The 17,369-nt window shown below is 37.0% G+C and overlaps 1 protein-coding gene across 1 annotated transcript in view; it reads right to left on the minus strand.

The window, feature by feature from the left end:
- The window catches only part of slit3 (slit homolog 3 (Drosophila)), a 306,653-nt gene that overhangs the window by 201,566 nt on the left and 87,718 nt on the right, over positions 1-17,369 (minus strand). The window lies entirely within an intron of this gene.

The raw sequence follows: 17,369 nt of genomic DNA on the forward strand, positions 1-17,369 counted from the left end.
TAAATTAACATCTTCCCCTAGATGTGTTCAGGGTCCCTTGGAAATTTGGATGAGTTTGTAAAATCCAACTGGACAAGACGTGAAAAGACCGGGTAAAACCAGATGTATGGTCACCCTATTCACTATATTAACTTTGAAATAAACCATCTCCCATTTGTCTTCTTCTCTTCATTGACACACAAGTGGTAAAAAACATCAAACGTTAAAAACATGGTTAGGCCATAAGTGTTTCTTCAACTGTTTAAACCATCTGAAGGTGTAACAACAGTGTAAAAATGCCAGAATCTTCTACTAAAGATGGATAAAGAGTGATTTTAATTATTGTTGTTCTCATCTCTAGAGTTTTAACGTCTGATCTCACTTCAGCGCTAAAGGAAGCCAGCCATGTCAGACAACAATCTGGATGTGCCTATTACGTACTTTCACATGCTTTGTATGTTATCTCAAAGGCTAAAACCATGTTGTTCTAGCAGCCCATAAGCCCCTGCCCCATAAATTACACCTATCACTCTCATTGTGCCTGTTTGTATGTGAACGTGAGTGTGTGAGCGCTTTTATGTGCATGTTTGTATTCAAAGCCAACACCTGCTACTAATCACCGCAAACTAAAAGCAACCGAAGAAGTCTGGTGACGTACACACACACACATACAGAGATGGACACACAAAGCAGTACAAAGCCATCAAGATAAATGACAGTGAATATTATGTTAAAACTGCAATAAATCAGAGTTAGAGAATATAAAAAAATTATGGACCAATGAAACTCCAAAGGCAAAATCACACAAAAGAACTGATGCAAAAGAAAATGATTAGGAACAAATATGAACAAACACACAACAGGAAAATAATGCTTCATGCATACAAGGGATTCACTCTTCCTTTTCTACTACTTGACTCACAGTTAAGTAGTAAAAATGGTGAGAAATCTCTGGAATATAATCTGATCATCTGATTGAAAGTTGTTCCTGGTTTCACGTTCACTTTCTCTTCCCATCCTAGCCTAGCCAACTCTATTTCTCTATATTTTCATTCCTATCACTTTCCCATCTTTGTTGACATGTGCAAGTCTTTGTATGTCTTTATTATTTTTCGCTAAATGCCAAGAAAGTCAGATATCATCACTTAATCAAAGCGACTTTAATGAGAAACAGCTTTATATGAAGGACTCACCAAGAAAAAGGGAGGGGAGGGGAAAAGTAATGAGGAAGGAACGCAGGTACGAGTGGTATCCATTTCATTTTAAAACCAATAAAGTAGTGTTGTGGGTTTGCATCTCAGTCTATGTGTAATAGTTTTAGTGCTACAATTAAAAAATGTTGGAAAATAACACACGTACTGGAAGACGACGCTTCACAGTGAAGTCCAGCATAAGAAAGGAAAAGTTTGCCAAACTCTGGACATTGCAACTCATATAAGTTTTAATATCTACTCTTTTCCTGTGTAACACCCACCTGTTTTCATTGGGCTATAAATTACATCAGCACATGTCCACTCACATGTCTCTCTGTTCCTTATTTCTCTCAGCCCCTCCGTTAGTAACTCCTCGTCTTGGAGTTCTTCAGTTTCCGTGGCCTTTTCCTCTCGTTGCCTACATCACAGCTCTCACTCTGCTCTGAATTAGTTCTGCTGATTTTGAAGCTATCAGCATACATGATCACTACCAGACACAACCTGAGGAAAGAGTTGAGTTGAAAGGAAAAAGGGTTAAGAAACTGAAACATAAACTAGCTCAGAAGAAGAAAAAAAAAATGAATGAGAAAGACGACGGTGCATGGCTAATGCACATCTAGAGGGTTTGATAAATAAAATATACAATTGTTTTTTTTGGTTTTTTTTTAACTTTCCACCTTGGATTCCGAATAGCTTGTCTTTCTTTGGATTACAGCACATCTCTAGGATAAACTAAGATATATTTGTAGCCACAGCTGCACGGGACAATCTGGAAGAAGCATGGCTGCTAATTGGTGTATACGGTCAATCACGTGTTCATATCATTGGGCTTTGTGACTATACTGTCTGGCCCAAGAAAAAAAGAAAATGAAACAAATCTGAAGCATTAAAAAACCCTTGTAACATTGGGTTTATTTCTTTTGGAAAATTGTAATACTTTTCAAAACTTTTTTTTATTTTTTATTATTTCTTCAATGATAGGTATGCTGCATATGTAATTTCAGTCCAATCACTCCAATGTGAGTTATCTCTGTGATAGTGGCAGACTGAAATCAAGCACAATCCAGACAGGAATAGTTTTCACCTGCCACCTCATAAGGTCTAAACCGAGGAATCACATTAGGCTCAACCAGCTTTTTAAGTCACTCAGACAAAGTGTAAAGCAGCTTAATCTAATGGATATTTGTTATAACTGCCAAAAACACAACCGCTCAGAGAGACAGAGACAGATAAACTGGTGCAGAGGCAGACAGGGCAGCAGGTTGTCCATCAGTCTGGTGAAGAAGAAAACTGACCTCTAAAAAAGGAACCATATCTGCTACTGTATCATCAAGACAGAAACCTGCTATTTTACTATATGTATAATATTTTGTTCTTTTCTGTCATTTTCTATGTTTTAGTTAGTCGTCTTTTGTGTTTTGGCTATTTAGACGTCTTTTTTTATGTAATTTGTGTGTACTTTGTGTGTTATTGCAGTTATGTGCTTTTTCATTGGTATTTTTGTGTGTTTTTTAGTCATTTTGTATATTCGTGTTGTCGTTTTATTTATTTTTTCTAATATTTTTGTTATTTTGTCTGTCTGTCACATTATCAACATTCATGTCAGCATTTAGAAAAATGAACAATCTGAGCATTAATACAGGAAAGAACAAAGAGTTTGTCTGTTTGTTGTTGTTTTGTGTTTTTGAAATCATTTTGTGTGACTTTGGGGTCATTTTGAATACTTTTGTAATTTTTTTGTATTTTCTGTATTTTATTTGTAGTTTGTGCACATTATTTTATTTTGCTTACAAAATGTTAAGTGATAATTGAGAATTGATCAGGGGTGGGAGAAAACTACTGTATGTGGAGAACAGAGAGATATTGGTGTAGAGTGCTGTAGCTGTAGCTGTAGCTGGTGGATTCCGTGTCAGGGTGAGAGGACACCAGGGGTTCAGCTCTGAGCCCCTTACTGTTTGTACTTGTGGTGAACATAATGACAGATCACATTTGCTGATGACATTGTCATATGTACTGAAAACGGAAAACAGATGGAAGAGAATCTGAAGAGGTGAAATAGTGCACGGGAGAGTAAAGGAAATGAAGTGAAGAATACATGATGGGGTCAACCTTTCAAAGCATTGTATAGGTCTACTAAGCGTACTATGAAACTGTAACTGGCATGGTGTAGGGTTTAGAGAAAGTGGCTCCATCCAAGGTAGAAGACTGACAGATTAAACAAAAGCTTTAAATATTGACCTGGATTTTTACTTTAGGAAATGAAAGGGTCCCCCCCCCCCCCCCCCCCCCCCCCCCGTGCATCACTGCAGACATTCTCGCCGTGTGTTAACAGTCTTAAGAATGTAAAGGTCGTCACTTTGATCAGTCTGTGAGGTCAGCGCGTCGGCTCGTCAGCAGTGTTGGATCAGACCGGTCGTGATGTCCTCCATCCATAAAGACAACAAATGGAGTTTAGCCGTGACTCTGTGCAGCACATCTGGAGCACAGCTGCCCACACTGTGAGTAAAATTCTCCGCCCCCGACGCTCACCTTCATTGACAAGCGTCATCGGTTGCACACACACACACACACACACACACGACACAAAGAAAGACACGTTGCCAAAGCACATATAGCATATATGCTAAAGCATATTTATGACCACACGTAATCATGCAGTCCACATGTGCTCTTTAAACACATTGTGGATTCCAAAATTCAGAATGGTTATTCCAACATAGATTATATTTTATTTTTCAAATCCCAATGACTGATAGTTCCTGATCATGAGTGCAATGGCTTCTGTAATGATTGGATTAAATACATAATAAAAAAAGAATGAGGCTTTGTTAGGGTAAATTATAGTTCTTCACTCCTCGTCTCGGAGGGCCCCCGGCCCCAGCCCTACTGAGTCCAAACATCTGACAGTGATGAGTAGCTCTTTACCGCTCTGAGGAAAGCTGGTGGATTTCTTATTCTTTGGATTTAGGCAATTTAGAGCAGGCGGGAATCTAAAACATGCTGCAGAGTTGGTTTTCTATAGGTTAAACAGACACCACTCTTACTAAAATCGCTACACTGGCTTCCCATTGCTTAATGGATTACGGTAAAATTTGCACCTTCACCTTTACAGCACTTCATAGTCAAGCCCCTGAATATTTAACAGAACTCATAAACCCTACCTGCCAACCAGCTAACAAAGATCCAACTCATTTAACCAGTACTAAAGACTAACTTTAGAACACGTGGTGATCGAGCATTTGAAGCCTTTAGCGCCAAAACTCTGGAACTCCCTACCATTGTCAATCCGTTCTTCTGACTCTCTACATACATGTTCAGACAGGGTCATGGATGATGTAAAAGTGTTGTTTTTTTGTTGTTGTATTTTGCTTATTTTTATGGAAAACAATTTGTGACCTCTGTAAAAAAGTACTCTATAAATAAAGTCTACTTACTTATTCTAATCCGGTGATTGTTTTTTTTTTTTTTTTTGTATGTGTTTATGCTCATTGTGACTTGGTGCTTGTAATAAAAGAGAGAAGTCTTGAACATTATTTTACAGCTGTATACATCATGTATACAGTATACAAAAGCTGGTTAGAACTTTTGTCCTGAATTTTCAGTCTTGTGCCAATTCAAAACTAGAACAGCCTCTGAGATCTGCATCAAACCACACCTTCAATTTTAGGGGCCCAACCACCAGAGAGCTTAGTCTGTAGTGAGCCGGGAATGTTGCAAAGTGAAACTACAAAATCACTGTTTATCATTTAAAACACAGAAAAAGTCTACCCAGTACTAGTAATAACAGCAGTAACATGGTGAAATATCATAATACAATGTAGCCCAACAGTGAAATTTGTCTTTGAATTGTATCATCTTTTTGAGGAATAGTACTTCAGAAAAAAATATGAATCTGGAAGCCCTCAAGAAAACTTCTTATTCAGAATTATGCCAGTAATATAACATATTCATCACCCTGAAACTGAAATACAACTCGCTACAACTTGAGAAGGGTGAGGGTGAGAGGATGCACAGAACTCTGCTGTTTGGCTGAATTTCAGAGTCTGAGTCTTAAATCGTACGTGGTGGCAAAGGGCATCAAGCACTTTTGGCTAATGCAATGTAGCTCCAGCCATATTTTCATCTCGTCACCACTAGAGGATAGTCTTACAGAGGCTCCAGACTTCTGCTCTATTTATTTTTTATTTTCCAATGTTGTCATGCTGTTTTTAATTATTTTTTCCACATTCCTCCATATGACAATTTGCTTACCCCTGGGGGTGCCCGTACCCCACTTTGGGAACCTAGGGTCTAAACGTTACCCATTTAAAGCATGTTTCTCATGAGCAAAATAGGGCAAAGCATTTGCATACACAGTATAACTTACTCACTTCCACGTATTGCCACTGCTGCTACATATTGCACACATACACATGCACATTGGCTCATGTTTCTCCATCTTGTTCTGTGTCTCCAAACAGGCTGACCAAGTAAAAAGTAGAGACACACATTCTGCAAGAGCCTGATAACATCTGGTAATAGGACTCATGAGAGGTGGACATGGGGGACATTAAATAAGACAGTAAGACATGGTGGAGAACAAGAGTGATGCATTAGAGAGTGAGCTGGAGGGCGGGAATGACTGACAGCACAGAGGGAGAGAGGTTTAGTGTTTCAAGACGATTAACAGTGTGTGTAGTTTTAGTCAAACATTAGAAAACTGATACTAATGAGAGCGTGTGAGGAGAGTTTGACTGTAAAAATGTAATCAGACTATGCCTCGCTGTGCTGAATTGCTGCAGAAAGTCTTGCAATACACAGTGACATTATCATAAAAAGCACAAAATTATCTTGACCTTGTGTTTTTTTTTTGCTTTGTTTTTTTTTGTTCTACATAGGATGTATTTTCTACAGAGGTGAAAGTAACTAATTACTAAGTACTCACATTATTGTAATTGAGTTGCTTTTATGGATACTTCATAATTAATGTAATTCATTACATTTCTACACCAAACCATCACTGAGTAAATTATTCTTATTTTGTTTTAAAATGACCAACAAACATTGTGAAACAACCAAAACAATTAAATAACCACACAACAATCAAATGTATCACATCATAGCCGACCAATCAGATTAAACGTAATGCACCGTGCTAAAACAGCATTGAATGGAGGTTATTTTCTCAGTTTTAAAGTTCATTTAATTCAATTCAATTTAACTCTGCTTAGAGGTCTGAGAATATAAATATATATATATTTATTTATCTTTGTTTCATTAAATTCATTGGTGGTATTTTGTTTTAAAAACAGAATTGTACATTTTGGCAAACCTTTTACTTTATACAGATGCCTTTGAAAAAAAATAAATGAAGCTCCAACTGTACAAGATTTGGTCTCTTCCTTTTTAAGTTTATACATGAGATGTTTACTGTATGCAAGGGAACCGTGTCAAGATTTATTACCAAAAATAAACGTGGGGGGTGAAAGTAACTAGTAACCTTTGCTTTGAGTACTATTTAATTGAGCTACTTTGTACTTATACTTGATTATTTTATGTAAGACTTACTTGTACTTGTACTTGAATACAATTTCAATCAACTAACAGTACTTCTACTTAAGTAGAATATATCAGTACTCTTTACACCTCTGATTTTTAAGAAACCAGAGTTTAACCACTGGATAGGGTGTAAAAACCCTGTAAAGTAAAATGTTTTTCACCTTTTCCTTCTTGCCAGTGTTAATTAGTAAAGGTATTTTTGTACAAAAAGTCCAAACCAAGATTTTTTTTCTCACTTTAGCAAAACTAACCACTTATGTAGTGTGAAAAAAAATAAGCAGAGCAAGTTTTAGTCAACCCATAAATCCAACTGGTAATGAAGACAAAGCTGAGGGGGAGACCGATACCACTTTGGTCACAGCTGCAGCAAGTTAGAGGATTCCGCCATTAGTAATGCACTGTCAAACTACTGCAACACATACAGACATACTCATCATAGTGGAGACGGCTCTATCAGTCTATCCACTCTGACCATCACTCATGGTGTCACATGTGGAAGTGTCCATTTGATGTGCGGCTGCCTCGTGAAAATGGGAGAAGGGGGGGTGAGGAGGGATATTATGCTGTTACACACAGGATTTTAAAAGGTTTTTGCAGATAAACAGCATCCATGTGGAGCTAATCGGGAACCAGGTTTGTAAACATGACACATCTCGTGAATCAGATCCTGGCAAGGGCATTAAAACAGTGTTGATAAGGGCAGGCGGTAAACTGTATAAGCGACGTGTTTGTGTGTACATGTCGAGAACATTGGGGGAGCTTGACACATTTGCAGAGAAAAAACATGTTGTTTTGATTCGCTTCACTTGATGATAAAATCGTTGCTGTCAGGAAAGAAAAAAAAAAGGTCAGATTGTTTCCTTATTTTTTTTTGTTTTTTTTGTTTTAACGATTTGATAAAGGACAATCAAAAACATGTGATTAGGAATAAAAAGACTCATTTTGAGAATTGAGAATCTGTTTACATCTGTTGTCATAAAATGTTTCTGCTGAAAAATGCATCACTGTAGACAGGAAACAAACCTGTTACTTTGATAAACAACAGCCAAAGTGTTTGGTCCGAGCCGCGAGTGTTTGTGTTCACACTACCCCTGAATCGCTCCAGGATTCATCTGCCTGATCCGCTCTAGACTTTATTTGCATGTTCACACCGGACAAACGACGTGGATTATCCGGGCAATATAATCCTCGAGCATTTTAACCGCTCTAGAACACGACACCAGGAGACTGAAAAGAGTCTCGTTGACAAAATAATAACAATAATAATAATAATGCTATCTTATTAAAGGATAGGATATTTGGTCAGTCTTCCTTTATCTACAAAAGTGTTGTGGAATCCACTACCAACAAAACTCAAGACCTTATTAAATTTTAAAATGTTCACCTTTAGGATTAAGTCTTGGTTGAAAGAAAACCAATATTGCACCCATTTGTAAATAACTGTGTGTATGTGCGTGTGAGCGAGAATGTTTTATAATGTTTGTATTGTGGGTGCATAAGTTTTATTGTTTTCACAGTATTTCACTGTAGTGTAGAAAGACCCAACCAGGGACAGGAGTTGTAAACTAGCACTAGCTAAATACTCCATGTGCATCACATCAGCTGCAAACTAATTCTGTATCTATGTTGAATTGCATTGTCCCTGTTAAATGAATAAATGAAATGAAATTAAAAATTCAAGACTATTAATTAATCCGTGCTCAGGAGCATTCAAACTTACTTCTTAATGAAACTCTTGTCTACAAGATGTGAGGCAGCTTTAATTATTTAGCTTTAGCTTTATTGATCTCCTTTAACTTTCTTCAAGTACCCCCAATTCAGCACGAGCTGATACGTTTATTAGGATTAGGAGAGGCAACACCTTCATTATTTCTGCATCATACAATCTTTCAATCTTCTCATGCATATAGGCAGTAAATGTTGTGCTCTAGCTGATATTTTTCTACAGCCTTGCTCCACTAGGGCTGAAAGGTGATTAAAAAAAGAGCTTTCATCTGGTGCACTGACATTAAATGGAAAGACCACCGGTTCAAGAGTCACGTCGTTGCTTTCGGGAGATGTAGTTAGGCAGAGATTGTTTGTGACAGACGAACAGAAGCAGGTAGAGGTAGGACCTTGAAGCTCCGATCATACACTCCTCTGTCTTTCCTGCTTTCTCTCTCTCCTTTTCTCACTTCTAGATCAAAGTAAACGCAGCTGCCTGTGATCCTAACCTCCACATGGTGGGGCGTGACCCACCAACCCTCCGACAAACACACAGCAGTCTGGCAGCTAGACCAAGGCCTGGGGGGGAGTGAGTGTCTGTGCGTGTGTGTGTGTGTGTGCGTGTTTATGTGTGCACCTATTTACCCTGGGGTCAAGGGTCAAAAGAGCAATCAAAGCCAGTTTCCATCTGCTTGCTGCCTAGACACGTCCTGTGTGTGTGTGTGTGTGTGTGTGTGTGTGTGTGCGCGCGTGTTTCTCCTAAACAGCTATTCATTTCCTCGGAGTGTCCATGACTCCGTGTGTGTGCGTCAGCATATACGTTACTGTTTAGATTTGTGCTCCTGTATGTGTGTTCCATCTTTTAGCTAAAGTTGCCCTTCTGTCCTCAGGAATCCATCATCAAAAGGTAGAGAGCGAGAGAGAGAATTTGTGGAAGGTGTTCGGACTGTCATGTTCTGCCAGGAACTTCTTCACCTACCCTTCAAGTGGCTGTAAAGTAATGTGGGTTGTTGCAGTTTCTCAAGCCTTAGATGTTTTTAACAAATCCATCCATGCATCCATTTTCTGACCCACTTGCTCCTTGTTTCAGGGTCGTGGGGAAACAAATACATTCAAAAGCAAAAAAAAGGTGGATACTCAAGACCGATTGTCCTTTCTTTGTATCTGTTATTCATATTTAATCCTTTATTAATATTTGATCTTTACCTTTGTACTAATAGAATCATTTTTTATCACTTTTTAACCATCCTATTAATAATTGGGTCAATTTGACCCCATTCAGTGTTTATCATTCAAAAAATAATAGTAGACTTTTTTGGCTTCATATTTCACGACTTTTCCTAATTTCATGGGTACTACTGATGATGAATAAAATTATCATGATGGTGTTCATCTGGGGTCAATTTGACCCCAAGCTGTTTTAGCTGTGTAATATGTGTATGACCCATGTGTGACCTTACATCCCCAGGAAAGGTAATATTATCACCACAGCCAATAGGGTTCATACTAGGGATGCAACGATTAATCGTAAGGCAGTTAAAAATCGATTCATAGGTATCACGGTTATATCGATTTTCTGAAAATTGAATCGCAGTACTTTTTTTAACCAGCAGAGGGTATCCACAAGTGTAGGCGGCGGGCGGAGTCTGCTAATACTTTCTTTCTGGCCGCCTTCTACTCTTAAATATGTTAATAAATGATTCATTACCCCTTTAGCACCGAAAGAATATCTGCAATATTACTTGAATATCTGTAAAAGTCACGTTTTTCTATCAGCTCTGTCTGCTAGCATAGCTTCTCTTCTTCACTGCAAGAATTTCTGCATGCCAACCGACCACTGGGTTACCAGCGCCCTCTGCTGGTCCAAACAAATATGACGTAAATCAGTGTAATCACGGTTTTTTTTTTTTTTAAAGTCCAATTGTTAAGGCACAAAATACATTTTCAGTTGCACTTTTAAAAAGAAAAAGTACTATTATGCAGTTTTCCATTGTTTATTATAGAACCAGAGTTTAAATTAATAGGCTTCATTTTCATTTCTATTATTCCTTCATTTATTTCATTCAAGATTTATTTTTAGTTAAATTGCATTGTTTTGAATAGTTTATCAAGGGATTCTTTTGACAATGAAATATAAAAGGAAAATAATACAGTATTTTCTAGTTTTTTTTCCCAAAAAAAAAAAATTTGTCCACAGTCCCATTTTGTAAAATAAATCGTGAGAGAATCGTATCGTGAACCCAGTATCGTGAATCGAATCGTATCGGGAGTTGAGTGAATCGTTACATCCCTAGTTCATACTATTGTGGTCAATAATGTTGTCAGTAAATCTGAGAAGATTTGGATGAAAACTATTCAAGATGAGTTCTTTCTAATTTGAAAGTTTGGCCTGATGGTGGCGCTAGAGACCAGTTCAGGGTTTAATTATCAAGGCGTTATTTATGTATTCAACAAATAAGCATAGAGTCTGACACAAAAACTTGGTCAACAATTTTCTGAAAATCATTTTCTGGAGGCAAATATCCCTGGGGTCAGATTGACCCACTGTTACACCAATGTAATTTCCATCTGAGGTTATTAAAGTATTTCTGATTCTGACCCCTTATTACATCAGGCTAACTTGCAAACCCAACCAAAAAAAGTGTTTGGGAGTTTAATACACAGTATAGTTGTTCTGTATTATAGTGAGTATGAGTATAGCAATAGGGCAGACATGTTTAAATAAAAAAAAAAATACAAAAAAGTTGAGAGGCCACAGAATTCAGATTACTATCTATGTGGCTCATGCAGCTTTGAGATAACCAGACAGATATTTCATGGGATAAGTAGTCAGCATTAAAGGCTTCACCTTCACAATCTTGGATCGTATACCACATGATGGTTTGTTTTTTTTAGGAGATACTTGGCAAGGCATTGGCTCAGTATCTTTGTAGCTGTTATGAGTGGAACATGATGGATCAAATCCCTAATGAGCGAAGAAATGATGCAACGCTTAAAGCCATGCTTGGTAAATATTGGATTTGACTGTTGTTGTTGGTTGAATGTGAGGTCTCAGAAACACAAGTTGTGCTGAAGGAGAAGCTGGAGCCAAAAAAGCAACAGCGAGATTTCATCTGCCACACGGTCAGAGGTCAGAACAATGTCTGAGTGCTGTAAGCATCAGAGGTCAACAGATGCTCTCACACGGATAGCCATGCACATGCCGCATTTATGGGGTTTGTGACGCCAAGTCACTGCCAGAATGTAGAAGTTCACACTTGTGTTGCCCATGTATTTATTTGTAGTTATTTCTGTTTTCAGGTTTTCTTCTACAGTCCAGAAATATCTTTTGTATGGAATAAATGGCTTTGAACAGAATATAGGAATACATCTTTGTCTACACCTGTCCATTATTGTCTTATTAACTCAGTACACTAGAACCCTCACTAATAATCTGGAAATAGAAAATTTAGAATTTTTAATCTTTTATATTGTGTAAATTGGGACATTCAATAAAAATGCTTTAGAAAATCTTCATCTTATGAGTTCTTATTATATGCATTAGATGTGTTTCCTTGTGTGATTTCAGATTATATTGTTAAATTGACTATTTAGAAAATATTATATTTACAATAGGTATGACATTTAAAATGTATTTCTGGTCATTTCCCTTGCTCAGTTGAAATAGTTTGAAATGTCAAAAAAGGGATGATGGGCAAGAAAATGGTTACAAATGTTAGTGTTTAATGCAATAATTTTTATTGAACTGGTTGGCTTTCCTTTTTTATTGCTCTTTATTTGGTGTTTTACAAACAGCAGGTTTGAATTGCAGTTGTGTCTTGTTTCTTTAAAATACCATTTAGAGTAACGGATGTAGGCTGCTAAAAAAATAAGGAGGGGTGTCCAAAATTTTAAAATTAATACACGTGTGCACATGCCCTTACATGTGTAAAGCCCCTCTAAAGGTAGCAACGTAGTAGGTAGTCTCTAAAGGTCTCACATTTCCTATAAATACACTTATAGCTCAATTAAGCATGCACATATGTTTAAAATAAAATTTAGCTTTTGTTTTAAAATCACATTTTACACAATAAAAGTACATTATAGTGTGTGTGTGTGTGTGTGGGTTGTGAGTGTGAGCATGTGTTACACCCTAAAGCTAACATTTGGGTTCAGTAGGGAGGTGGTGAGTTTCTCTCAAAGGTCCATATGTTTCTCATTTTTCTATACACATTCATGAGGAATTTTTGCATTTTTTCTTTTTCTTTTTTTTAACGGGAGAAAAATCTGAGCGAATGCGGAGGAAGGAAAGATGAAAAAAGTGTATTCCCAGTGGAGATGTCAGATCCGAGAACTGGCTTGTTTCACAACCAACCCAGTTAGTGACACAAATATCATAGACCTCCCAGTGGGGTTCACCTTGCTTTTTACGCTGTTGTCTTCTTTACCTTGGAAAGTTCTGAAAATATTTTAAGAGAGAAAGTGACCAAGTAGAATATCAATATTTTGTCATTTGATTGATAAAACTTAATACATTTCATGCCGACATTTTGCAGATTTTCGGAGACCCAAAAAAACCAAAAATTGCAGTTAATTTCAAAACAAAAGCCATATTTACAAAAGGGTTAAAAACTAATGGAAGACAAGAAGAAATGCTTTTATTTTGAAACTGGGATGTTTGCCTTTTAGCTTGAACCGGCCCCAGGACGATTTTACATTCAGCTTGCAATGCATCATGGGGTGGTTGAGTATGACTAGTGTGCCCACTGTGCATACTTTAAAAATGTCCCGATATAGTATACATACTCAATATTTTCAAACTATCTAATGTGAACGCACTACATACTCATTTTGACGTCAGACTTAGTATGAATAGTACGTTAGTATGACATTTCAAACACAGCCTCAGTCTTTCTAGATCACACAACACCAGTACATACTTAACACACATGGGCAAAGCAAATGTCTCACGGTCTCATAAACATAGACATAAACACACACACTGACACACGTTTGAAAACACACCGAACAAAAAGTTTAGGCAAAAAGAAATGCCCTAAAGACAGAGGGGATGAAAACTAAAACCATACGTAAAGAAGAGACGAGAGACTCGGAGGAGGATAAGAAAGAGGAAAGAGAGAGGGGAAGAAGGGTAGAGCAGTCGTTAGCCAGCCAAAAAATGAAAAAAAAATATCCCTGCAACCTTTTTCTACTAAATCAGACAGAAATAAAATATGTGACTGGCTTTAAACCAGTGGGTAAAACCTGTATGTGCACCTGTGTGAGATAGTTTGGTTCTCTGGGAGCGCAAACCTCTAAAATGTGTATCAAAGTGTGTATCCTGACAGTGAGTGTATACCTTTGTGTGCATGTGTGTGTGTGTATGGGTGTGTGCGCACGAGGCACTCTGAGCTGTCTACGGTTTACACCCTAACAGGCCGCAAATCAGCCAGCAGCCACATCTATTTTCCTGGTGTAACCTGCCCTGTAAAGCATCGGTGTGTGTGTGTGTGTGCGCGTGTGTTGGAGTGCGAACAAGCAGCAGCTGCTGAAAAGTGAGGGAATGACAAGGCGTCAGAGAGAGAAAGAGAGAGAATAAACGAGAAAAAAAGACAAGAATAAACAGACAAGACAAAGAACGCATTGAAGGAAACTATTGTTATGCAACAGTGTGTTGTTGCTGTTTGTTTTTTGTGTGTATTCTAATATTTAGTGAAAGACAGACTGTTTAAAACAATGTGTTTACAGTCTTGATTATAAACAGAGTGGATTGAGCAACAACTTTGCATTTTTGTTTTAAATCGTTACACATTTACTCAAGTGTGTTTGTGTGTGTGTTTGTGTTTGTGTGTGTGCGTGCGTGTGTGTAGTGATCTAGAGCCGGGGTTCTCAACTGGTCTCACCCTGGGACCCACATTTTGCCACGGTCATCAAATCGCGACCCAAGTCTACCAACCAAATGTAGTTTTTTTCAAAAATAGCTGTTGAAAACGCATACATAATTTCTTTTTTAAAACATAAATCTATATATTTTCCTATGCAACATGCATTCAACAGCATGCCTTTCAAAATAAAAGTTTATTTAAAAGACAAGTCTTTAGGTATTTATTTATGTTTGACCAGCTGTCCGCGACCCACTTTTGGGTCCCGACCCACCAGTTGAGAACGTTTTGGTTCCTGGATTTTCATCAGTAATCAAGCCCACAGCAGAGAGCTGAACTGGTTTAATCAAACAATAAAACACAAATGGGGTAAGTCAGCGTTTTGTTTGATTGCTCTCGTCGTTTCTTTATTGGTGAGGTCGGTGAGATGAGCGTTAACATAAAGTGGAAATTATCCCAGGTGGAAATGAGAGCTGTAATCTATGAGATCTTTTTCTTTCTCGAGATTAGGGGGTGACAACCAGTCAGAGTAATTAGGGCGAAAGCGTTAAGTTTGCCTCAATATTCCCGTCAGTGTGTAAGCGGATCTGTCCTTCCTGCCTAAAGCGTCCTGTCAAATCTAAGAGCAAATACATGACAGATAACATGGTTTCTGCTGGAGATACACATTTGTAAACAGAATTGACTGGGAAAAAAAAGCAAGATGACAATTTTTTCCACCCGGTTACTTTAATTTCATTTGTACGGAGTCAATTTTCATGGTGAAAATATTTTAGGGCAAATGAAGAATGAAGTCGAAATGTCTAGACTAAAGTCGAAATTTTGAAAATAAACTTAAAATACAATATTTGGATTTGAATGTATTGATTATTTAAAAGGGACAATGCACATTAATGAACAGACATGCTGTAAATGAGCCAGAGTTAGCCAAAAGAGGCACGTTTTCAACAAATAACAAAATAATTACTGATAAAACAAAGTACCAAGCCAGGTCTAAAACTGGAGCACAGTTTAAACAAAATAGTTCATCTATATTAGAAACAAACAATGTACAAAAATCTGAATAAAAAAAAAGGCGGTCGGTGTGAACATAACTGGTGGTCAAGAAGTCATATATTTAGCAGCCAAGTAAAGGAGATGTATGTGCTGAGTCAAAGGTTTCCATCAAAACTGGCCCTAATCTGTTACCGTAGCTCCTCAATAGCCACTGACGGACTACTTAGAGATTACAACGCTGTGTTTGTAAGCTAAAAAAAGAAAACATTTCTTAGTTATTAACACAGGGGTCACCAACGTTGAACTATGGGCACCAGGTAGCCCACATGGACCACGTGAGGGGCCCTCAGGCCTGTTCTAACAGTAGCACTACTAAACACCAATGAACTTTGTCTAAAATCTGATTTATTTATTTTTTTGTTCCCCATAAGTTATATTTAACTATAACACTATAAGGATCATCTTTTTTTCCTCAAATAATTGCAAACAGTGAGAATACAATGTAAATGTGCACTTATATTAAATATGCATGTAAGTTGAGTTACTTTAATTGTAACTCGTAATATATTACCACTTTTCACTTTTGTAATGAGTTACACGACTGAGTTACTTCAAAAAGGAATATATTACTGTAATATATTACAAAAATGACTAGTTACGCCCAACACTGAATATATTACATAATAAATGAAGGAAAAACGTTTTACCTTTTTAAGCTACTTTTAGTCTTCCTTCATTATTTTACGCTCTGATTAAAGTGAAATCATTAAAGTTCAGTATTTAAATACTGTATATCACACACTGGCAGCCCTTGGTATTAATTTCTTTCCTTAAAATAACTCACTGTTTCAGAAAGGCTTAATGCATTCATCGATACACGGCATTTTGTACACGACCACAATCTGCTGTTGGTTGTCACATGGTGAATTGGCCCTCGCCAGCTTCCGTAGATTTGATTTCATTAGTAAAACTTTGATTATTATCACAAAATTGTATTTTGAGTTTCTTTTATGAATCTCAACATTATATTTCAACCTAATTCTTGAAATTTGAACTTTAATCTCGACATTTCAACTTTATTCTTAATTTGCCCATCATTATTTTCTCCTTCAAAATTCTCCCTATTCCTCTTCCGTAACTTTGGAACACTTAATCATTCACTCATCCATTCATCTTCTGACCCCCTCATTCCTGCCACTGACATTTATAAGCCGACCTCAGTTAAATGTTTACGCACCTGTGTGTTGTATTTCCTCCTTCTATAAAAATCTATGGCAGCCAAATTGCTTTTTTTAGAGTGGGTCTCTTTGAGTTTTTTTTTAGTGAGGTGCAATAGTTTGGCCTTCTCATGCATGTGTGTGCACGCTGCTTTTAAAGCACTGGGGAATGTGGAAAATCTGTCACCCTAAAAATGTCACGACCATGTCAAGCACCTTTTCCTCTGGCATTAAATCAGAAAAGTATTAAAATGATGAGAAGTCAAACTATTTACATACCACAATAATGACATTATGTGGAGGATTAGATAAAATACATTATTTCAATCTGTAAACTGTATTTACCAAGTTGTAAAATAACTTCATGTTATAGCTGAAAAGCCATTTTAGCTCAAATTAAAAAAAAATTAAAAAAACTGACATTCTTTTCTCTGTCACTGAACCATCAAAAACAATTTAAAGTTGGGTTTTTTATGTCAAACATATTTTAGTTCAAGGGACAAATACAGACCTGTTTGATCTTAAGTGGGCCGCAAATTTTAAGCGGGAAAACAAGCAATTTTAACATTATTCTGCCCTATGAATTTATGTAAATATCGAAAGTTACAGACAATATCCAATATTTAAATTTCCTTGAGTGTGTTACACATTTTTATTTAGTTTAGGAAAAACTCTGCGGAACAATTTTTAGAAAATTGCAGGATTTTTAATTTCTTTTTCAACAAATTGCAATTAAAAATGACTGTCATCAGGTGATAAAAACATGGAAAAACAGTGCACCCTGGCAACTATTGTGGATATTTATTGAATTCATGTATTTGGAAGGGCTGAGATATCAACAACTGAATTACTTGGTATTTTTACACAATGATTAATTTTTT

Source organism: Gouania willdenowi, chromosome 10 (genome assembly GCF_900634775.1).
Source record: "Gouania willdenowi chromosome 10, fGouWil2.1, whole genome shotgun sequence".
NCBI lineage: Eukaryota > Metazoa > Chordata > Actinopteri > Blenniiformes > Gobiesocidae > Gouania > Gouania willdenowi.